This window comes from Camelus ferus, chromosome 34 (genome assembly GCF_009834535.1).
Source record: "Camelus ferus isolate YT-003-E chromosome 34, BCGSAC_Cfer_1.0, whole genome shotgun sequence".
NCBI classification, from domain to species: domain Eukaryota; kingdom Metazoa; phylum Chordata; class Mammalia; order Artiodactyla; family Camelidae; genus Camelus; species Camelus ferus.
The window spans coordinates 5,508,277-5,532,542 of record NC_045729.1 but is presented as its reverse complement, the minus strand read 5'-3'; the positions used below and the strand labels follow the sequence as shown (position 1 = coordinate 5,532,542).

At 41.9% G+C, this 24,266-nt stretch overlaps 1 long non-coding RNA gene across 14 annotated transcripts in view; it reads right to left on the bottom strand.

Moving 5' to 3' along the window:
- The window catches only part of LOC116661281, an 81,516-nt gene extending 59,783 nt beyond the window's left edge, over window positions 1-21,733 (bottom strand). For 2 of the 14 annotated variants that reach the window (XR_004317117.1, XR_004317119.1), the window contains exons 1-4: window positions 17,914-21,714; window positions 17,583-17,688; window positions 17,040-17,117; window positions 16,479-16,600 (exon numbers count right to left, since the gene is read on the bottom strand). This is a non-coding gene — a long non-coding RNA (uncharacterized LOC116661281). Of the gene's footprint in view, window positions 1-12,434; window positions 12,889-16,478; window positions 16,601-17,039; window positions 17,118-17,582; window positions 17,689-17,913 lie in introns of those variants that run through there. The other 12 variants (XR_004317112.1, XR_004317111.1, XR_004317113.1 and 9 more) reach the window with 12 other exon arrangements.
- Between the last annotated feature and the right edge of the window lie 2,533 nt (window positions 21,734-24,266).

The following is a 24,266-nucleotide window of genomic DNA, read 5'->3' as shown; positions in this document are numbered from 1 at the left end:
AGGTTAAGCAATTCTTCCAAATTCACTCAGCTGGGAGGTGGTAAATCCCAGTTTCAAATGAATGTCTGATTTTCAAGCCTGGATTACCTCCCATCCAGGAGGGTCAGAGGAGAGACCCTGAGTAAGACCTCAAAAGGTATGAAAGATAATCTGAGGATGTTCTAATGTCTAAGGCCAGTGAAGCCCTGGAGGAGGCAAACGGGAGATCACGGAGAAATTAGGGAAAGCTGATGTGTGCTGTGAGGTAAGCGGGTTTACTTTTGGACACCAGGAAGCATATTTTAAAGGAAGACTTGCATCCGTAACAGCTAGGATAGAAAATACATTGAGGGAAGGAAGAAGCGTTTATGCAACTGGTTTCTAAACAGAACTATGTAATCAACACCAGCAGCTTAATTAAGAAGAGATGATGATAAAAGGGCACAGTTTCAATTAAGAGCAGCCCTATTCAAGATCAGCTTAACCGATACACGTTCGGCAATACTGAAAACCGTCAGATAACCACGATGCTATCTTATTTACAGAGAGAGTAATGCACTAGGGGAGATCTGTTCCACATTGTTTCGGCTCCAAACATAAGTCTAAATTTTTTGGTCAGATAAGCAATGAAGAGACATTAAAGACAGGTCATAAAAGGCCTTCTTTCCTTAACCCAGTCATCTGTTACTGCCTCCCCGGCCCCCAGTTTCTCTCTACTGCACCGCCCTGTTTGGTTTCCTTTGGAGCACTTTGTGCTACCTGAAATTATCTTAATTCACACATTACTTTGGTTTTATCTATATCCTCTACTAGAACATCCCCTCCACCAGAGATCCTGGTTCATCACTGTTTACCCCATGCCTACAACTGTGCCTGCACCTTATAGGAGCTTGCTGTAAATTCTGCTCAAGAAATGAACAAATATAAAGTCAAAGCACTGGCTTTAGAGATTAAAAAAAACATATACACCTGGCTAAGTTTATGTTTTGAATCTAGTAGTGGAAGAACAATAGCTGCATGTAAAAATGTGACCTCATTACTTGGATTTTTAGATACTATCCTGTATTTTTAAAAGAATACCCTAAAAAATGTGTTGCTATGTATAAACTACAAATATGTATTACATGAAAAAGCCAGTATTTATCGTGTGCTTACTATGTGCCAGGCACATACTATTAACTCAATTAATTCCACAACTACACCATGAATAGGGCAGTATTCTTCCCTTTTAAATTTTATAGATGATAAAACTGAAGCACAGGGAGGAAAGGTAACTCACCAAAGCTTTCAAGCAGACGTGTGGTGGGATAGAGATTTGAATCCAAGCCATCCAAGTCCAGAGTCTATAGTTTCAGTCGTTCTATTTTGCTGGCTTTCTATTAGCAATGTCATAGATGGTCACAGTAACTTTTTGTACACATACATAGTAGGAATCATTACAAACTTAGAAAAAAAAAAGCTTTTCTAATTCTGTGATGGTCTGACATATGGTGCAAACACTGGTCTAAAGAACAGACATGGCCCCACAGATTGTGTAATTGCCAAAGAGGGGAAAACCAGTAACTAAATGGGGAGAAATAAGACTGCACCTTGATTAATTTACCAAAATTAAATTGCCAGTGAGGGATGGACATCTTGTGTCCATCATGGATGGAATACCTTGAGAAGGACACAGTATCTCTTACGTAAGGATGCACAACCTGAATCTAATCACAAGGGAACATCAAACAAGCCCAAGCAGAGGAATATTCCATAAAACAAACTTCTGTAAAGCAAAAATGCCAATATCATGAAAAACAAAGGCAGGCTGAGGACCTATTTCAGATTAAAAGAGAATGGAGAGAAATAACAATTAAAGGCAGTGCATGACCCCAAACAGAATTCTGCACTAAAGAGAGAAAATGCTACAGGGTTCATTATTGAATAAACTGACAAAATTCCAGCACAGATTAAAGTATTCTAGCAAGATTGAATTTCCTCCACTAGGTAACTGTACTGTGATTATATAAAGAATATTCTCATTCTTAGGAAACACATACTGAAGTGTAAAGGGATAATGGGGAATGATGCATGACACCACCCTTAAATGGTTCAAAAAATAATACAGTGATAAAATAGCAAATTTTAAAAAATTGGGTGAATCTATATAAAGTGTATATTGAAGTTCCCTGTATTCTTGAAACATTTTGGTAAATCTGAAATTATTTCAACATAAAAGTTTAAATTCAAACAGGAGAAAATGCCTCAAAAAGCCACTGAGTTTATTATCTGATATACTGTAACTGATTTACATAGACTGTATTTCAAGAAAGATTTGATTCAATACCCTGAGCAAATGAGAACACAGAGATAGTTACTTTACAGGTTTGAGCTGTTGGATTTGTCATCATGATTCAGTCACAGGAATCACAATATTGTCCTTTATCACAGTTTGTGGTAGCAAGAGTTTGCTCCTTTTTAAATTGTTACTCCAATGCTTAAAACTTCCCAGATTTGATAGAGTTCTTTTTAAAAAATAGCTATTTTGATCGTGGGGTAATTTCAGAAAAGTGTCCAGGAGCTCCCCTGGAATTTTTTTTTTTTTTTTGATTGGGGGGAGGTAATCAGGTTTATTTATTTTTAGAGGAGGTACTGGGGATTGAACCCAGGACCTGATGCACAGGATTTCGTGCATGCTAAGTTTGAAGACAGCCACTTATTTTTACATGATAGTGATCATTATTAATACATTGAAATTAATATATAAATTAATAAGCTAATAAATAAAAGAACTTTAAAATCTTCCCCTATACATAGTCACAAAGGGGGGAAAACAATCTAGTACCCAAGTCATAGAGATCCATTTTTTCAATTGTCTGCAAGTTTGTTTACGACAACGATGCTAGCCAACTAAACCCAGCTGTTGAATGGCAAATCTATCGAAGCGCCATACGATTCAACTCAGTCCTCAAAATCCATAAGGTAAAATTTGATTCCACCATAATTTATAGACCTAAAATTACCTAATTACTTCTTCCAGAGCCTTGAAGAGCAAATACAGCGTTACTATGGCTTATTACTGATGCTGATAGAGAAAAGAAAGAAACCAGAAACTAGAAAAACAAGATTACTTTCTAACTGTCAAGGATGGATGATATTCGTGATACGTAAGAGTAACTCAAGAGAGTGCTGGCCAGAGTGAGTAAATAGTTTTGGGGGAAGTTTTATAAAACAAACCCTAGTCAAGGTGTTTAAAGTGTAATTTGAGGAAGGCATGAATGGAGTACTAATTATAAATAAGAAACTAAGAAAACTAACTATAACTAAGAAACAAAATATAAGCAACTGTGTATATACAGTGATTGAAGCAAGGCTTTATCTACAAAAACAGATAAAGCCTTGGAAAGGGGAGTCCAAGAGCAATAACACGGCACCCTAGTTAGGAGAGACGTGGTGCTCTCTGTGAGGGACAGGGGTGGCTCTCAGCCTCACTGGGCCTGGATGACACACCGCCTCGAGACTGGCTTCCTTCCCTTGGTGTATTTCTTTTCCCCACGAAGCCACCATCTGCATTTGGCTGCTCAGAGGGAGAGAATGCACTGAGAAACGAACTGGAGATTCTGCTGCATTTGTCTGCTACATTTCTCACTGAAGTGAAGAATTTGTAGCTCTGTTTAAGGCAGCAATCTCTTGCCAGTTTAGCTAGTGATACCAGACTCCTTGTTCCCACGGTGCCATGCTGACTCTTCAAAACAGGAGAGTAGATTCTGGAAAGCAGTGAGCACTCCACAGTGCTGCTGGATTAAAGGAGTGCACCCAGCAAGGGCTCCCTAAATGACAGTTCTCTCTGGTAGCCCTCAAACTGCAATCACTGGGAGATGTATCGTTCTGCTAATTAACCATAATTAAAGTTACAGCCCTAGCTCCACCTCCTATTGGTTTTAATGTTACTTCAAAATGCAGACCTGCAGCAACTAAAGCGTTAACATCAACAACATGCTGAGAGGCAGTCCTAAGGCCCTTCTCCTCTGCCTTCTGGAAGCTGCTCAACAGGACTAAAGCCAGACAGCAACCTAAGGGGTCTGGGGTGAGGGGTGGGGAGTTGAGGACAGGCTCCACTCAGACTAAGCACTGATTTTCCGGGTTGCAGGTCAAAGGAACTTAGACGTGTTCAGAAGACCATCAGGCTACCTTGAATAAGCAAGGCAGACAGACTGAGGGAGCCTGTACTCCCCTCTGCCCACCCACTGGAAGGAAGATCTTTCATGACTGCCTGAAACCTTCACTCTGAGAGTGCTCTGCCAGCCATTCATTTCCCCAGTCTCTCTGCCTTCACAACCCTACAGTTTGCTCTTTAAACCGCACTACCCTTCAGAGAGGTGGGGTTAGCTCATGACAGAGTAACACAAATGCAATCCAACTAACACCAATTGAATGTCTACTACATCCCAGGCACCGTAGCTCACATAATCATCTCTTGTAACCCACACAAGTCCGCAATTAGTTAGTTGTTATAGAATATGTACATGTATGTGATATATATATTTAAATTTATTTTCATATACTTAAATATATTTGTGTGTATATATTTAAATTCAGACATGGAAACTGAGGCCAATGAAGGTTGAGTAACCCAGGTCAAAACGCACACTGCCGGCAGGTAGAAGGGGATTGAAATTCACATTTGTTCATGTTCTTCCCCACTGCACACACTTGAAGGGCACACTTGGGCAAATCTCTAGCCAACTAGTGCCCGTCCTACCTTGGACCCTGGGCATTTCCTGAAGAGCTTGCCTAGGGGTGCAGGAGCCCCCCTGGAATTTCAGGGATGACACAGCTTTTCTTGCCCACAGAGATGGACATTTGTTGTTATTATTACTATTATTATTTTGCCTGAATATTCAAGTAGGACAAACATAATGTTGCATAAACTGCTCTCTTTAAATGTTGACTTTCACATTGATTTTTACCTTCTTAGTGCTTTTTGTTTTTGTAGGTGGGAGGTAATCAGGTTTATTTACCTTTTCCAAAAATAATTTCAAGATAAAATTTATTGTGGGTAATTTGGAAAGCAGAGTAAAGTGGAAAGGAGGAGGAGGGAACTATTACTCGCCCTATCAAATCTAAAGTAATTTGTTTGCGTTTCGTTTGTCTTGCATCTTTGTTTGTGCATTCCGAGGATTGAAAACAAATATTCTATATAAAACCTGCAACCTAACTTTTTCACTTAAAATCTGTAGCAAAAATTTTTGTGCATTATTGGCTTATTTACTTCTTAATGGAGGCACTGGGGATTGAACCCAGGACCTTGTGCATGCTATGTACACACCCTACCACTGAGTTATGCCCTCCCCACCATTCTTGGTGCTTTGATACTTAATGTCATATTCTTCTAAACACTCGTGGCACATATAGCCGATTTACAGTCTTTCAAATGTTCACAATTCTGAATGCCACTTATGCCTTTAAAATCTTGGCTGTACTTCAGGGAAAAGTACTTTACTGACAAAAGACAGTGTCCCAGAACAGCACACAAAATTCTTGCTGAAGAACTCAAAAGTCCAGGAGAACACAGACTACATTTTGTACCCTATAAAGGATCTGGAACAAGTTGGTGTTCATTAAATACTAAAGAATATACCAATTGAACTTAGATTACCATCCAACATTTCAGACTACTTTTATACCTTAATGGAATAGATGTCATTTTCATAGCAGTAGAAAGAAAGAACTGCTCCCTGTACTTTGCGTTTATAAGATATTAGAGCCCTCCCCACCCCCAGTGATATATTTAAACCTTTAATGGTATTGGCATTGTTACATTCATTTTTGATAAGAATAGGAAACCGGAGAGACAGTGATTTTCCCGAGGTAACACAAAGACTGCAGATCAATTAATAGCTCCTGGTTTCGTCAACTTATGCTTTAGTTCTTATGTCCCGATCCTTTGTCTCAAAGAGAAATGTATTTTTACTCATGCTTCACATCATCACTGAAGACATGAAGATATGCAAGCCCCTGGCCCAGGGCAATGTAAGAAAGTATTTTGCATTAGTAGTGGTCAAACCGGATGATTTCTGAGGTTCCTTACAAATTTGATACTACTTCCGGAGAAGAGCATTTAATACTGAAACCAAACAAATATAGAATACAGATTAATATCTTTTCAAAGTGTCACCTGTTTGTTACAAAACATATGAATGATATAAAATTATGGAAAACACAAAAATTTTTGGCATCTGCTGCCATACTTTGAATGATTTCCCCAGCGATTAGTCAGAGCCAGTTTCTCTCCCTATTTGAAGGGCAATTCCTTTTCCCTCACCCTGGACATTGCTTCTAGACAGGAACTGCCATGTTCTTATGTGACTCCACAACCCTGGCCACAAGGAGAGGGCATGTGAACCATACCTACACTCATGGCCACTGTAATTGGCGCAGGAATGGGCATGTAACCCAAGCCAGACCAATCAGAACCCCTCCTTGAGATTTTGCTAACCCAAGATGGGGAGAAGACCTTTCTTCTCTGAAACTGAGAACATGTGGGCCTAGAATCGGCCAACAGTGACCATGTCCCCACTGGATGACAAAAGCAAGTCCATACTTGAGGAACGCAGCTGAGATCCAGAAAGAAAAATAGCAGAGAGTTTTGATGGCATTTAGATCCTTGCTTCCTGGGTATTCCTCAGGCCAGCTTCACCCATACATTTGGAAACATGGAAACCCCCATACATTTGGATCCAGTAAACTCTCTCTTTGGTTATGCTAGCTCAAATAGTTTCCATCATTCACATCCAAAAAAAGTCTGAGTTGTACAATTAACGTATAAGATTGAAAACAGAATCCTCCCAAAGTTCTCAAGAGGTATTAGTCAGGGTTTATGGACGTAAGTGACAGAAACCCAACTTGATCCATCTTAAACAAACACGGGGATTTATTTGCTCCCATAAGCAAGCTTCCGGAGGGGCAAGTGTGTGAGCTGGCCCCGAGGACTCTGGGAGCCAAGACTTGTGACCAGCTCTGTCCCATTTTCACTCTTCTCTGCTTGTTAACTCCATTCTTTCCCACTGAATCTTTTCCACCGGGAATGAAACTGGCCACTGGCAGCTCAAGAATCATTTTGTGACTGGAGAGGGAAGAGGCCTTTCTCTTAAAAGAAGCCGGTTAGAAAAACCCTCAGCAAGCACTATGATTGGTCTGGCTTGAGTCACAGCCTAATCTCTGAACAAATCACTGTGGCCAGGGGCTCTCGGGTAGCAAACTGAACAATTGCTAGAGCCAGAGAGAGAGAACTGAAGAGAAAATGGCAGCTTTCATTTGGAACAATTGACAAGAATAAGAAGGCGAGCGGTCCATCGGATGGAGTGGGTTGCGGCTTCAAGAAGAAACAAAAGGTGTAAAGCAGATAACCAGCTACTGTTCACATGCCCTCTGTGAACAGTTTGATGCATACCTTCCTTTTCTCTTGTGAGCAAATATAGAAGAATAGGAAAATTCCAATGTATCTACTCATGCTGGGTGAATCCCAATACTCAAAACAAAGCATGTCTAGAATCCACATTTCTCTGCGAAAAGGAGACATGTCATACTATATCTGGTGTTAATATGAAGGGACAAAATGTCCCTGTTTCTAATAGGTGGCATTCTGCTTCCGTTCAAGACCGGGAAAAAAAAAACAAACAGAATTTTCCCCCAAAGAATTTGAAGCTACAGGCATAACCCTGAGGAGCGGGGCTGAATTCCATACCTAACTTTTGGCAGAGGACATCATTCGTGAAAGATGTTACAAAGATATCCTTCAGATAAAATTCTGAGATGACCCTGTCATTTCTGCCACATCCCTTAACAAATGTTTCTAGCATAGTTCTAGGTGAACGGCATATTCTCAATGAACAGATGATTAATTGCCTTGGAATTAAAATAGTTTGCATTTTCACCAGGCCTTGGCCGTTCACTGGGGAGATTACATATACACATAATGTATATTATGTTACATATATACAACATACAATGAATACATATATGTTTAATATATAATATAAAGATATATTTAATATATCATATTAATACTTTTTTTTTTGTATTTGAAACGAAAGTAGTGCCTTTGCATTTGGTAACATTCAAAAATTATCTGCAAGGCTTTATATATAAGCTGCGTAGCCAGGCTCCAAGAGGGTCCCCCGGGATTCTCACCTCCTTGGTGTGTTCATGCCCTTGTATGTAGTCTTTTCTGATAATGAACCAACGCTGCTCTGTGTGACCAATAAAGTAAGACAGAGGTAACGGTTTAGGTGACTCTGAAGCTGTGCCCTGTCCTGTAGTATTCCCTCTGGGAGGAGTCAGGTGTCACGTCATGGATGTTCAGTAGTTCTATGGAGAGGCCGATGTAGGGAGAAACTACCATCTCCTGCCAACAGCTGCCACCAACTTGTCAACCACATGGGTGGGCCAGCATTAGCCCTGGTCAAGCCTTTACATGACATATCAACCTCAGGGGACACCTGAGAGAGCCCTTTGTGAAGACTGAGTCCAGACTGCCCCCGGGGAAGGCTTTCCCTAATTCCTGGCCTATGGATAGATACTGTAAGAAATAATACGTGCTTATTGTTCTTTTAAACTCCTAAATTTTGGGGGGTTATTTGTTATACAATAATAACTAATATATAAACTAACAAAAAATAATTGAACAAATATATAACTAAGTAAGTTTAAGAGGAACCTTCTCTACTGAAACACTAAGTCAACTTTAAGATGTCAACTTAGACCATGTTACCACAAACGGAATACGTTTTCTGGTTCCTTCTTCCTGCTGAGTGTACTATCCTGAGCAATGTATATCTCTAAGGCACTCTTATTTCTAATAATTAAACATTTGTTTTTAGCAATGAGATCTTTGTTACAGACAGAACTACAAACACCAGTTTCTTAACCAGTAGTAAAAACTCAAGCCAGAGCTGAGGTCACCAGTCAAAGAATACAAAGCAGTAGTTAAGCAGTATCTCTCCACCCCACCCAACAGGTTTTCCTTCAAACGCTAAACAGAACTAAACCTTAAAATACACATTTCACAAAAGTGCTGCTGTTCATATATTTTAGAATTTTTGTTGTTTACTTTCACTAAGTAACTTGTTGAGAAGACGTGTGTTGCTGAAATATTTTTAGTTATGTAAACTTCTTGTTAATTGCTAAAGGAAGGGGTTTTTGGAAACCACTCATGCTAATATTTGCTTTCCTGAGCACCAACTGTCCCTTGTTCAAAGGATTCAAAGAAAGAATTTTAAAAATTGCAAAGAAGGAAGAAAAGGAAAGAGCTCTCTCTTTTTTTTTAAAAGAACTACTTTCAGAAAAATTCAAATTGATCTAGGCATTCTCACAAAGGTAACAATGAATTACACCAAGTTAATATTTAAAATTACAGAATTTAACATGAATAGGAAAATGTGGCCTCTTTTTAGCTACAGGGTGAAAAAAAAAAAGTCTTATCACATTAAAAATCATTGTTATTCAGAAAGCAGATTAGCCTGGGGCCCGGGGGTATGAGGAATGGGGAGTGAATGCTAATGGGTTCAAGGTTTCTTGTTGGGGTAATGAAAATGTTCTAAAGTTAGATTATGGTGATGGTTGCACAGCTACGTAAACATACTAAAAACCATTGAATTGCATACTAGAAATGGGAGAATTTTGTGAAATATAAATTTATCTCAATAAAGCTATTTTTAAAAATGGTCACTGAGGACCCCGGGAATATTCAGCTAAAGGATTTGCAGTGTGCAAAAAGTCACCAAAAGATGGGTCCTACTTCAAATGTTTTTTCCCTCCTGCTTCTAAGCAGTTACATGCCCACAACTAAAGCTGAAATCAAATTTTAAGATGCCCCAGTGGTACATTTAGGAACTTCTCTAACAAGAAATACAACTAGGAGGCTTTTTTAAGCTGAAAGTTTTGCTTCACCCTGTGCTCAGACAACAAATTTGATAGACTTTGAACTTGCTGTCAGAACTGAAGAGGGAACAGCACAGTTTGCAGTTACCATCAAGGCGAATATACACTGCAAAATTGAAACTCTTACAAGTGAAAAAGGCATGCTTTTCGCAGACATTACTGTAACCACAACAAAGTGTATCAGATATTTAACATTTCAATTCTTTCAAAGAATCATGAAGGAATTGTTTTTCTATAGGTTACCTTATATACATAAGTTGCTCCAAAATATGCAAGTCAATTTTTTTATTTAGTTCAGGTTTTTACTTTCGGCATAGCAACAACAAAATATCCTGTTAATTAGGTTTTGTTGACTGCCTGTAATACAACAGTTTTTTGAGGGGGAAAGGGTTAATTCTTAAGTAAAAGGCCAAAGATGACTAAAGGCACTCCAACTCATTACATTTATAAGTTAGTTAAAAGCTTATTAAATAAATTAGGCCCAATTATGTATTTTATTTAAAAATATAAAATTTATAATATAAAATGTAATATTTAAAGTAAAATATTTATAATGAAAGAAGCTGGAAACAAAAGATTGCTACTGGACAATTCCATTTATGTCAGGTTCTGGAAAAGCAGAAGCATAGGAACAGAAAACAGATCAGTGCTTCCCAGGAGCTGTGAGACAAGGGACACTGACTGGACACATTAGGAACTTTCTGGGCTGATGGAAATGTTCTGTATCTTGATTGTGGTTGTCATTATTTGACTCTGTGCATTGTCAAAACTCATGGAACTATATGTTAAAAGGCATAAACTTCAATGTAAGTAAGCTGTAACTTGATATCTAATATAAATAAGTATATTATAAATATTAGATTTAACTATTTCGATCAAAGAGTATGCTGTTAGAGTTAACTAAATAACGCTGAAAATACATTATAACATCGAAAAAAATTGACACTACAGTCATTGGAGGTTTTATGATGTCCAAAAACTTTTTATCTTCACTGTTGAAAATATGATGAGAAAGTTTTTTAAAACCTATCTGGGTGGAAATTTTAACTCTTTGCGTGAAAATCAGCTCCTACAACACAGATGATTAAATGTCTTACAGGGTACTTAACCTTCATCACTTACTTGATTATCCATCATTTATTGCATCCTCTTCGAATTCCTCTTGCTTTTATTATCACAACTACTTAACAGCTACAGTCTGTTAAAGGCCTACTAAATTCTAACCATTTTCTATCTTCCCTCTCTCTGTCTGTCTGTCTCTCTATATATAGGAGGTAGTTTTTAAAATGAATTCATCTGACTTAGTTTCTTTGAGCTAAACACTTTGTTTACTGAGGTAGCAGACTACCTATATTATAATTATTCTTGGTATGTATATACATATATGACAATGTTACACATCTGATGAATAAAATAAGAGATTTGAACTTAGATTTTTTTTTTCAATTGGAAAGCCTATCTTCTCATTTCTGTTTATTTCTATTTCCCGCTATAATGGGAGTTGTTTGAGGGAAGGGGCAATATGATATGTGTGCTCGTTCACAAGCTCTACTGCACTACCTCAATGTAATGCACAGGGCAGATGCTCACATATTGTTGTACAAAGACAGAACTGGTCCATTAATAGTCACTACCGAGAGTGGTGTGCTATTGTAATACTAATCTTATATCGAAATCTTTTTGGAGGTATATTTAAGAGTTACAAGGAAGGGCTTCTCCCTGCATCAATAACAAAATTATAATTTATCCTTGAAAGTGATGGCCATTTTATTCTTAAAAAAGCATTTCCACTTATCATGCAAGCCTTGGAAGTATGAACTGTTTCCATTTCAATGAATTTTAGGTGCCATTTGATTGTGGTTGTGATGGCTTTTGTAGATTGGTGCTCAACATCCTTTCCATTATCTTTCTAATGTGCCCATCTATTCTGTAGGGGCTGGAAAGTCTCCTAGATTCCTTGCAGCTGGGTCCTAGAATTTTAGGATCAGCCAGGGAAGCACACTTCTGTAAGAGCTAGTCATCCTTCTGTTGCCTCTGCTGGCAAGCACCGTTCTGGAGGTGTCAGGTTTTTCTGTGACAGCATTAGCACAGCACCCCCACTGTCTAGTCACTAGCTTCAAAGGCAGGGGGTGGCGCATCTATTTTGCTGGTTTGGACTGTAATGAGTATGAAGTGAGTGTGAAGCCAGTGGCTGTGGCAGTGGTGCTGTATGTCTGGATCCTGAAACTTCCTGACTGGAGAAGAGGCAGTAGCTACCTGGGTGGCCAGTTCTGCAGAGTGGCTTTGTGACTTGTCCTTAAAGCTCAACCTTGAGTCTGTTTCTTCAGCCATTTCAATGGTTCTTAAGCCATTAAAAACCCCACAATAAATCCTTTCCTGCTTATACTACCTTGAGTAGATTTTATTCTCTATAAATGAACCCTGACCAATACAGAAATGAAATGGATTACAGTCATCTAGAGACAAAAATTAAATGGATGATAGCACAATACTGTCAATCAATATGATGATCAAAATGAATCCTGAGCCTCACTGAAAGGAATGGTTTGCACTGTAAGTTTAGATGGATACTGTCCATTTGTAATCTAACGAACTCCCAAGAGAAGGCCAGATACTGCATGTAAACTGAACACTGTCCGAAATCAGAAAGCATTGATCAGGACCTGCAAATTTACTATTCTTTCCTTTTGATAAGCACAATTTAAAAGTGATATTAGGCATGATTAAGCTGAAGTAGGAGCGAGGGAAATAAGTGACTGACTCACATGAAAAATAGTATTTTTGAATGGAAACTTTTCTCAGATACATAAATTTTATGAAAATCTACTGATTTCATTAGTCACAAGGAGTCTTAAGCAAAGTCTGTGAGAAGTTGAAGCTCCCCCCCAAAAGGCTGACCCCCAAGAACTAATGGAGAAGACAGCTGAGTACTGGAGTAGCAGAGGCACCCTTCATGAACAGTGTTCCGTGGCAGGGGTGGTGGGGTGTCTAAAATCAAACACAGAGTTTAAGTGTAAAATTTCACTTTGAAATCGTATAATTAATTGACGCTAGCCAACCTCCTGCAAAGGACTCTGAACGATGGGAAGAAAAAAAACAGCCTTAAAATAAAGACTTTGATGACGATGATCTGTTTTGAAGCATGTTTTTCTTGAAGGGTAGTTACAGCCACCATAACAACTTTCATGATGCTCTAACTTAAAACAGTTAAAAGGAAGTCTTACAGCACTGCCCAGGTGTACAGGTCACCTCAACGAGGAATGTGTCAGGAATGTGGAATTGCTATTTTAAAAAAGCTGACGCGATCCTACGGTATACTAACTGAAATAGGACATGCAAAAACCATGAAGTAATTTTTCCCAATATATGCACGGATGGTCAAACCCTCATTAGAAACTCACATCCAGCCTAAGGCTTCATATTTTTAAAAGAATGTGGAGAAACTGGAAAGGGAACAGAGTATAGCACAAAGACTTGATTAAGCTAGAAAACAGGGCATAAACATGGTAAGGAATGGGAACTGGTGTCATTTAGCCATAAGAAGGCTACGTGGTCTTACTATGTCACTTAGTGTTCTTGGCTATAAAAAGAAAATAGACAAATTACATCTAGAAGTCCTAACCACCCAGACAGTAACAGCATAGAATTAAATAAAATAGGAACATAAGGTTTGCAGCAACAATCAGCAGAGAACGGGTCCTGCCATGTGATTCCAAAAGGGCCGCCCATATCAGCTCAGAGAATCCCCACAATGGGAAACCACCAGACAAACTGAGCTCTGGCTGAACGACAGAACTCCTACGATGTCTGTGGATTACTAGATAAACATTGAAATATTTCATTATAGGAAGAGCTATTCCAACTACTCCTTACCATGGGGAAAACCATCAACCGGGAGGCCAGCACACTGTACCTGTTGTGGACATTTACAGAAGCAGAGTAACTAATTCACATAGACATCTACTTAGCTCTATCAGCAAGTTACAGCAAGTTTGGTGAATAATTGTGTAGGGCAATCTTGACATGTACTGACAGATTTGAATATCCAGTAGTAGTACTTATACTTTAAAGATAGGACCCATGCCAACAGGAAAAAACAACAACAAACTATTGGCTCCTGGGTCCCTGTCTCCCTTCTGTGAGGGATCTGCCTTGCCACAGTCTCCATGTTTTAAAGAGTCATCTTGGTCATTAGGCTGGTTTCTAAAATAAACTAGGCTAGGATTAAAGATAGCAAAACAGCAGGTGGCTGTATCAAATGCCAATGACTACTTGTTTGGAAATCTTCTAAAATATTTTGATAATAAAACGAGGGATTTTAATTATTTCCTCCTGACCCTCCTCAAAAAAAAGCATGATTGATGGACAGAACAATGCCTCAGACCCTGGACCACCCTGATGACCACACATATCAAGCTACAGATTTTCTACAGAATCACAGTTCAGATTCCTGGAAGGAGGATGTTGGGGGAGTCTGGAAGGGAGACAGCTGGCAGTAGAAAAGAGGTGTTACTAGAGACGATCTGGATGTTTTCTGGAACTAGCTATAACCCTGATGCTTTAACTCTGCCCCTTACAGAAGCTTAGAATTCCAAGTAAAATTGCTATTAAAAAAAAAAATGTGAGGAAATGTCTTCTTAGTCCAAATGAAGAATAAAATGCACAATTATCCAATGGTTTTGAAGTACTTCCAGGATACTGTTTGCACAAGCAGGCAAGATGAGAGTTTCATACGTTCCCCATATATCTACTTCTTTTTCCTCATGCCTAATTAACTTGACTGTTTACGCTCAGATCTATTTTCTCTCCTTCTTCTGCTTTGTTCTTCCTGCAAAAGGCCAAACACAGCAAGCCACATTTCCCAGGCCCCGTGCCAACTAGCTCCTAGTTAGGCTTGGCCAACAGAGATAACAGGTCCAGGGGAGGGCACTTCCCTCTCTTCGCTTCAGGGACTGCATCTCTTTCGTGGGCCAGCTCCCACCAGGCAACCACAGTTCCTAGACTCTGGACATCACCTGTCCCTTTGGTCCCTCTTGTCTTAGGGGTAGTACCTTGCTCCTCCTGATCTCAGGATTTCCAGCTGTTTCCTATTTGCCCTTCTATTTTACACCCTTTGCAATAGTTTTCCATGTTAAATTTCTTCCATGAAACTCCCTGGCCTGGGTTTTGTTTTCCTGATCAGACACCGACTGACAGAATTCTCTCTATCCAACTAGTGACCACGCCTTGCCCACTTTTGAATCCATTTCTCTTCATCCCTTGCTCACTGTCCTAACGTAGGTCATCACCTCTCACCTGAACTAAATCTAATATCCCCATTTCTAGTCTCTTGACCTTCAATTTAGCTCCCTGGTGAGAACTTTTCTCCACTGCAGCCAGAGCGAGCTTCCTAAAACTTTGTTCCTAACCTTCCTCAACCCCCTTCACCTCACACAAGAGCTAAGTTCCTTAGCGTGACAGACAAAGCTCTTCACGACCCATCTCTTTCCCTGGGCCAACCTCACCTTTGGCTTCTCAGTGTTCTAGTAACACAAAATTAATGACAACATTGACTCACATACCCACTCACACACACACATCCTGCTTTCCAGCTCTCTGCTCTTTGCAATAGGATTTCCTTTCTATCTGTCTACTTCTGGATGACTAGCCCTCCTTCAAGCCCAAGGATGTCTCTTCTAGAAAGCTTCTGTGAGGACCCAGGCCACCAAGCTCCCTCTGCCTAATTTTATGACCGCATTTGCCATATTTTATTAACATACGCCATCTTGAGTCTCTTCCACCTAGGGAGAGTCTCTCAAGGGCCCCAACCATGTCTTACTCATCCGTCTCTGCGTCTGTGCTTCCTATCAAGAGATGCTGGCTGCAGTGAACTGAGCTCATACCCCACGCACCCTGGCAGGCCAACGCAGGAACCCTTGAGTTATCCTACCTTTCTTCTCCTTTCCCGCCACATCCAACTAGTTAACTAGTTTTAATTCTACCTCAGAAATTGATGATACCTTGACCCTTCCCTTCTCCTGCACCCCACAGCCACTGCCCCAATCTTCTAAGTCGTTGTTTGGAAGCTGTCTTCAATCATGACCCATGGTGAGAAATACATTTTGTATCATGATGCAGGATATGCATTCTGCAGTTTAAGTTTTGAATCAAGTCACTAAGATACAATTTTTAAAATGCAACCAAGCAAAAACTCACGATTTAAATCTAATAATTATCCATTTTCATTCAAAAAATTTTTCCAGGTTATAAATCCTATATTACACTCAATGGCTTCAACTCTGTCATGCTTTGTATTCAAAATGATGGTGGCTCTATTATAACACAGACACTTACACATGCCAAGTTTTAAGTAAATCCACTTTGTTCATGTTGAAGATGATTTAAGTCTATTGAAGTGAATTTATTAAAAATTCAAGCTGTCCAGAAAATTTATGCATAACAAACAAGTAAATCAGACAGAAGTTTTATGAACCATTGATCCTCATTACATTAGACTCTTTAATATCTTCTTTTTCGTTTAAGCCTATTTTTTCTAAAGACAAGAACAACTCATTAAAATCATTTTAAGATCCACTTACAGGTTGTGACCCGCAGTTTGAAAACCACTGTTCCAGGCTTTCACGACCACTTGCTTGAACTACCGCAGTCGCTTCCCTGCCCGAGTCCTTGTCCCCAGTCTCGCTTCCATGCAGTTACCTTTCTAAAAGGGACAAATCTAACTGTGTCACTTTCCTCCTAAAAAATAAATGTCCTGGCAGTCTGACTCATCACTACCTATAGAATGAAATCCCTATTTCTTAGTACATGACATATAAAGAAGAGCAGGATCAGACCTGGTGTCACTTTTGCCCCTTCCCTCCGCCCACTGCCATCAGCCTCCCCACTTCGCCGTGAGCCTTTCACCTCTCCCCTCACTTACTGGCACCTCCCCAGCTCCATCCTTTTATCATTGCTGTCCCCTCCGCTGGATGTGTCCTCCCCCTCCTGATGGATCTGCTTATTCTATTTCTTCTCCAAGACCCAAGGATCAATGCCATTACTTCTTTATGTCTCCCTCCTCTCTGACAGCTCCATCACCCGTGCTCCCACCTGACCGTGCGGCATTCTCATAGCTGCTTGATGTGAATTTTAATATGTACCTGTGTCATTTTCCTGAAAATAAACCTCTTGAGGGCAGAATCTTGGTGCTCTTAGAAGAGATAATGAGTATAAAATACCTGGAATAAAAGTTGGCAGGATCAGTAAGTATAAATTCCTTTTCTCTTTCATTCATCTTTGTGCCCTATCACCTACCCACACGATACTCAATAAATGTGTATTGAATTCCAGTCCATAACTTAATGCCTTGTATGTATAATTACATAGTATATTAATAATACCCTATATTTCTATAGCATTTTACATTTACATCATATACAAGATTTCTGCAAATATACCCCACTGGTTGTCAAAACCAATGGACAAATGGAACCCTACTTTACCGAGGAAGCCAAGGACAGACCCAGAGAAGCTATACCATTAACCAAGGCCACAGAGCCAAATTCAAATCCAGCCCCGACTCCAAAGCCAGCTGCATCTTGTTTTCTTTTGGGCCGAACTAGCCCAGGCCATTAATGCCTCGCAGCCATCCCTCTGCCTGCAGAGCCCTGCCCAGACTCAGCTCTCACCAGCCTCCAACTTACACCTTTCCACCTCCGGTCTTGACTCCTCCCGGGATTCAGTCCCACTTTTTCAGAGACAACCTGAATAAAGTTCCTCTTCTGAAGACGGCTTCCCCCTAAAAACGATCTGGGGAGACATATTTCTCCTTGAAAAAAACAGCAACAAAACAAAAAACACAACAAAAACACACACACCATCAGAGAAAAAACAAATGTGAGGCAGTTTGCTCACTAACAACAGTGTCAGTGAAAAATCAGGCCCAGGCTTCATAAGGTGTTTTTTTTAAACACAGCTGTAGTGAAGCGGCAGGCCTGAAGGAACCTGCTGTAAATATCTTTCACTTTCACTTACCTGCGGGACAAAGGGTGACAAGGATGGCAGGTACGACGCTCCATTTCAGCAAGTGGAGGGAAAGACAGTCCAGGTTTACCCCATGCCTGTTCTGTCCTGGGGACTTAATGTACATTTTGACTTAAGCCTTTCATCTCCAGTCAATCTTACACGTATTTCCTGACTGTCTCCTACTCTGTGCCTTCCACTGGGCCAGGCACGAGGGACAGAACAACCCCTTCCTTGTGGAACTGCAGCAGTTCTCAACCTTTCTTCCCGTAACACCCCCTGGGACACAGCACATCATTAGTAGCATGGGCTCATTGAGTCCTGATTGTTACAACACACTCACGGCAGACTGGGAATGGTGAAGGGTAGATGGGGCTTTGAGGTGCAGGAGGACAAAGCACCCTGAATGATTCTGATGCACTCCCCCACTACCTAAATAAGGACTTAGATTCAGCACAGTTAAAAGACACTCAGGACACAGTGCATCGGCACTGTGATGGGAAAGCACAGTTCTTTGTGCGCCCGTGGAGTTGGGTGGAGGCCAAAGAGCTTTCTGGAGGAAGTGACAGAGGAGAACTGAAAGAGTAGGAGCTTTTCGTCAGGAGAAGGGGCACGGGGATGAGGTGCAGCAGCATTTTCAGAACAGCCTCTGCTGAAGCTCAGGGAAACAACAAAAGAATCTGGCACCATTAGAAGAATTGAAAGAATTTAAGAATGGCTGAAAGGTGGAGTGCCATCGAGGGGAGAAGCTAGAGACCTAGGTCTGAGCACGATCTTGAGTGGCTCTGAAACCCGTGCCACACTTCACTCTGAGTGCAATGGGAGCCACTGAAGAGGACCAAGGGAGGGGTTCCGGCTGCACGGTGGAGGTTTTTGGGGCTGGTAGCCAGAAGGCAGCTGACAACCTGACCTAGGAGATGGCCATTCATTGACTGTATAACCAACACAATCAGGGAAAGGGGAATTAGCCAGGCTTTGGCTTGAATAACTGGGTGGGGATGTGCAGAGGCAGGGCCTATCTTTCGTCATAGGCGCCTGGGAAACAGATAAAGAGCAGTTCAGTTTGGAACATTTAATTTGAGGTGTCCACGTGGGGATGTTCTGTATACAGATCTGGAGCTCAGGAAAGATACCTGGGCAAGGGACAAAGACTTCAAACAGTAAAAAGGGCCATGACCTGGGTAAAATCATCCAGGAGAGTGTGCTGAAGAGACTGGCCCTAGGAGAGAACTTTGAGAAACACCAGCCTGCAGAAGACTAGAGGAGGCAGAGTTGACAGCAGAGGGGAACGTTAGGGGCAAGGCTGCCACTTCACAGATGAGGAAACTGGGTCTCACCCTCCACAGCTGGTCTAAGGCCTTCCATCTGGGAGGGGGCACAACTGGCCTTCAACTTCTATCGGGTGCCTGGCTTTCAAATCACTTGTTTCTATTACATAAAATCGTAATGATGCACACAGGAATAACCTCCTCCCCCTGAACTTGTCCTCATTTGAATTTCCCTTTTCAGACACCAGTCACAGACCAGTTTCCCTTCCCTAGCTCTCTCCTGCCTAGATGACAGTGATGAGGGAAAAGACAACCAAAAGGAAAAGCAAAAACAGGACTCACCCGACCCTGACCTAGGCTAACAGCTAATTCTGAACATGGCTCCACTCCTAACTTACATGGGAACTCACTCAGTTCTTTAGGTTCCCTACATGTTCAACAATAACAGGTTCTGTCTGACATTATCCAATGGCCTGAGCTAGGAATGAAGGGCTATATTAAATTTAACCATTAAATGACTTTTTAAGATACCGTATCAAACTCAGGGCAATGAGAAAATTGGCTTCAATAATTTAGGTGTTCCAGAGCAGTTTCTCTTGCTCTAGAGGATTAAGCATGACCCCTGACACCCACCCTGTTTAACTAGGACTAGGTTTACTGTAGTTGACAGCAGGGATGAATGAAAAATCTTGTCTTCCTGGTATGACTTGAGGTGAGCCTGGAAAGTCCCCTGATCAAAGTAATCTCCCCGCCCCCACAGGTAGTGCCTGGTTCCCACCCAGGGAGAACACATCGATTCTCCGAATCTGTTTCCTTATCTGTAAAATGAGGGTAATAGTACTCACCTCACACAGCTATCCTAAGAATTAAACAAGACAGTCCGCCAAAGCTCTCAGCATGCTGCCTAGCACAGAACAATAATCATCATTAGCCCTTGTTACCACCGTTTTTGTGCAAAACTTTGCTCACGGGTGGAGTGGACCTCGAGCCTGGGAGGACCGGTTACTGAGATTACTTTGTAATGACCCCGAGCCAGGGAGCAGCTGAGTGAGGGAGCAGGTGAGGCTAGTATCAAACTCCTTAACGTTTTCCAAGAGACAGAATGTACTAATTCACAATTATTCTCCTGCTTCATGTTCGTCCTCAAGTGATTTCTGAGAAGCAGTGACAAGGCCTCAGGAGCTAGGTCCGTGGCGGAGAACAAGTTTCTTGTGACATGTCCATCAACACCGAGAAACGAGGTAACTGACAAGGTGTGGAGAACCGGTCCAGCTCCGCACACAGCTGGGATTCCGCCACCTGCTTCCCTTCTCACACTAAACTCAGGACGGCAGTGACACTTGGTGCGGTTCCTCACCCCGTCCTTCCTGGAATTTAGGACATCCAGCTAAGCGCGGGGCTATCTTTAAAAGGAATTTGTTGTGGCTCTAAATGAGCCTGCCGGGAAGGGCAACGTGCGGCGGCCCGGGGCTGGCGCTCAGGGCACCCAGGCCAGGGGTCCCCCGGCTGCCGCCAGCTCCTGGCCCTTTGCGTGAAAGCGCGCAGCGCCGCGCCCGGGCAAGCACCCAGGGCCCGAGCCCCGCGGAACCTCTCCGAGGAGAAAGAGCCAGCCCTGCAGATGCAACCGTTGCAATTTGGGTCTCTTGTCTCTTCTGACGTAATGCGTTTCCTGCTTTCGCACTGCAGTGTGCAGCTCGCTGGCTGGGAAGTCTGAAGATCAATCGACTGAACGCCAAGATAACCACTGGCTCTATCTTGCAATTTATTTTCCGCGAATACACCCCGCCCCCAGATTCCACGACTTGTGGATTTTCAGGCGGTATTGTTCTCCCCTCCCCCCAGGAAGGCAGCCTCTACACACAGCCCAGCCCCAGGAAACGGCATCGGTTTGCGGCTCAAATGTGGGGCCGGGGCGGGGTCGGTTCAAACCTTGGCCGCCCCCCCCGACTCCTCACCCGCCACCCCCAGCCTCAGATTCCAAATCCCTGACTTTGTTCTAAGCAAAACTATTGTCGAAGCTGCAGCATTTCCCCCCCTCTTCAGAGACCGAACTGGGAAGTGGGTAAAAACTACTATGGAACGTGCTCGGACGCTCCTCCACGCCCCACACCCCCACAGGGACGGGACCGGCAGCGACCGCCCCGCCACCTCACGCACGCCGGGTTAATGCAGCCCCGCAGCCACCGCCGCCGCTGCCACCGCCCAGCCGAGCCCGGGGAGACTCCCAAGGGCTCTTTAAATACGATCTATAAATACTACGGGCTCTCGGCGCGCGCGTCACAGCAGAGCCGGCCTCCGATTGGCTGTCGTAACCCCGCTTATTTGCATAGCCCGATTGCTCAACCGGGCGGCGACCTCTGCCGAGCGCGCCCCTCCCCCTCAGCGGGCGCGCGGGGCCGCGCGGGGCGGCGGGCGGGGACAGCAGGGTGGCGGCCGGGCGGCCGGGCGACGAGCGCGAAGCGGCGGCGGCGGCGTTCAGAGTCGCTTGAACTCGGGAACCTTTCAAGTCTTGAGTCATGCAGCGGCCTTCCGGGATGCCGACTGCCTCCCAGATGGATCAGTTTTGGCTAGCCTAGGGCCGACGCATTTAACACTGGGTCTTTTTGCTGTCCACAGAAAAAGAAAGTTTTAAAGGTTTCACCCGAGCACACGCTCTGGGTGGCCCGCGGAGGCACCACGTGAGACCTGGACACGCAGCTAGAGCCCTGTCCAATGACTTGCGACTTGGGGTGTTCAAAAAAGGCTTTTGCATGATCACTACTAGTAAGACCTCATTAGCTTGAAAACGAAACAAGGAGTGTTCTGAAAATGCAAAGTGTATGATTCCTCCTGGTTGAGAGCTAGGGTTTTTTTTGTTTTTTGTTTTGTTTGTTTTGTAAAAAGGACCAATTAGGCAGCACGAGTCGGCGATGCAGAAACTTTCCCCACTGCGGTTCTTGGGGAAGAGAATCTCTTGTAGCGATGGAGGATATTGGGCAACTTGGCCCTGACCGGAGCTGGTTCGCTCCGGGCAGAGGGGTGGTGGCGGAGAGGGTCAGAGGAGGAGAAAAAGACCACGCTTTGGGATTCGGGAAGCAGACCGACGTTGCGGAGCACATTGGCACGCAGGATTCGGCCCAGCCACTGATCGCGGGAGATAAATATGCAGATATTGTTTTATATTCATATCCAGATGCTACAAAATCGTTGATCTCTTTAAGATGTAAACTTAGAACAGGGACTGTATCTGCTGTTTGTTCCAAACATAGTGAATGCCTTACTTTTGAATGCATTAAGTACGATGTCTTTTAATTTTTTTACTTTGTTTTAGAATGTCCTGCCCTTATAGCGCACACAGCACATGCTAAGGTCCCAAGCCTTTCCAATACCAGGGGTGACGCTAGAAGTATATATGCTGGTATCTTACACCTAGTTGGTCAACAGAAAATATTAATGGAATGAATCAGACAAATACATTAATTTGGAAGACTAGCATTGCTAAAAATTAAAGGTCTCAGTAAATTACATTTAATAAATGTTCTACTTCGATGTCCTTTTCCCCTAAATAAAACTTGCTTATACGGACTCTTGTTAACTGACGCTAATACTTTTAACTACTGTTACTTGGATGCTAGCGAATATGCAGCTTTAAAAGCTTTTTAAAAAGAACTTCGGATTTTAACAGAAGAGCGCCCTCTGCTGCCAATGGTTTATGGGCAGCGCGCCTGAAAAGTCAAAATACTTGGGAGTATGCTCATTGCAAAGCTGGCAAGGTGAACGTTAGGATATTTTTCACCAGCATCTCTTTGTAAGTCACTTTGTAATTCTAGCCATTTTAATTATTACTGCTGAGCAAGTAGGATCATTCAGTTGTGAATATTACCTTAAACATTATTCTCATTTCTATAGGAACACATACCAGTTTATTCTTTAAAACCAATTTTAAAACAGAATATAGACTTGTTTTATAGTCATTATTCTCTGCATAAACAGATACCAAAGTAAGAATAAAAATGCTGCTTTAATCATCAAAATACTTTTTCCAATAATTTTAGTGCTGTGTCAAGTGAGTCATTAAAATGGACCGATTTGAACACAAGACTATTTGCAATTTATCCTACAGCAGCTTTTTGCTTCTCAGCTTGTTTCCTTCTGTCTTAATTAGTGTTTCTGATGTCCCAGGCCAAGCATAAATGCACTTATAATCGCTGCCTTTTTGATTATCACCTCTTCAGTATAGACTGTCATTTTATTGTAGTATCTGTGTATTTACTGTACTTATACAGCATTTTCCTGTTCCTTTAAGTTTTTTCAGTGTTACATTTCTTTTACTAATTCATGTTTTTGTTGTCCTTATTAATATCCTCATATGAAAACAGATTTTAAAAAGTCCCAAGTAACCGTCTAAATTGAAAACTGCACATATTGACTGCTACTTCCATCGGTCCTCGTTTTTAAGAGCTGCTCATCTTGAGGAGGAAGGAGCTATAGTCAGAGGTTGGCTGCTGGTACAACTTTGAGTCACTAGGTCAGAGGATAACTGGTAAACCACAAATGAAGCGATAAGGGAGGTGCACATCTCCTGCTGTAAATGCTAATATGAGCATGTCAGATGCATTCCTCACAATAAGCACTTTACCACTCTTCATAGGAACATACAGATAATGATCACGAATTATTCTGTGGTTCTCAATTCTCTCTCAGTTGCAGAGGCAGAAATGGAAAGAGTCCATTATTATGCAGAAAAATGTATTTAGAGAAACCTCAGGCTAGAGACTTTTTTTTGTGTAAGCTTGGGGTAAACAATCCAGCGCACTGACAGAAGTCGAGTGTTACAGCTGCTCTGTGAGTCGGGCTCTGTTTTCCCAGTTATTGGTGTGGGAACCGCATCTTTTTTTATTTTTTAATTAAAATTTTTTTTAAAAATTTTTAGCTCACATGGTCTCCTGGCCCCACACGTCACGGGTCTCCTGTGATGCATTCTTTTTTCTTTTCTTTTCTTTTTTAAATAGACTTACAGCATGATCTACCACTGAGCTATTACCTTCCCCTCCTAACCACATCTTTTTCACGTAGATGGTCATATGGTCACCACACCTCAAGCCATTTCTAAAAGTG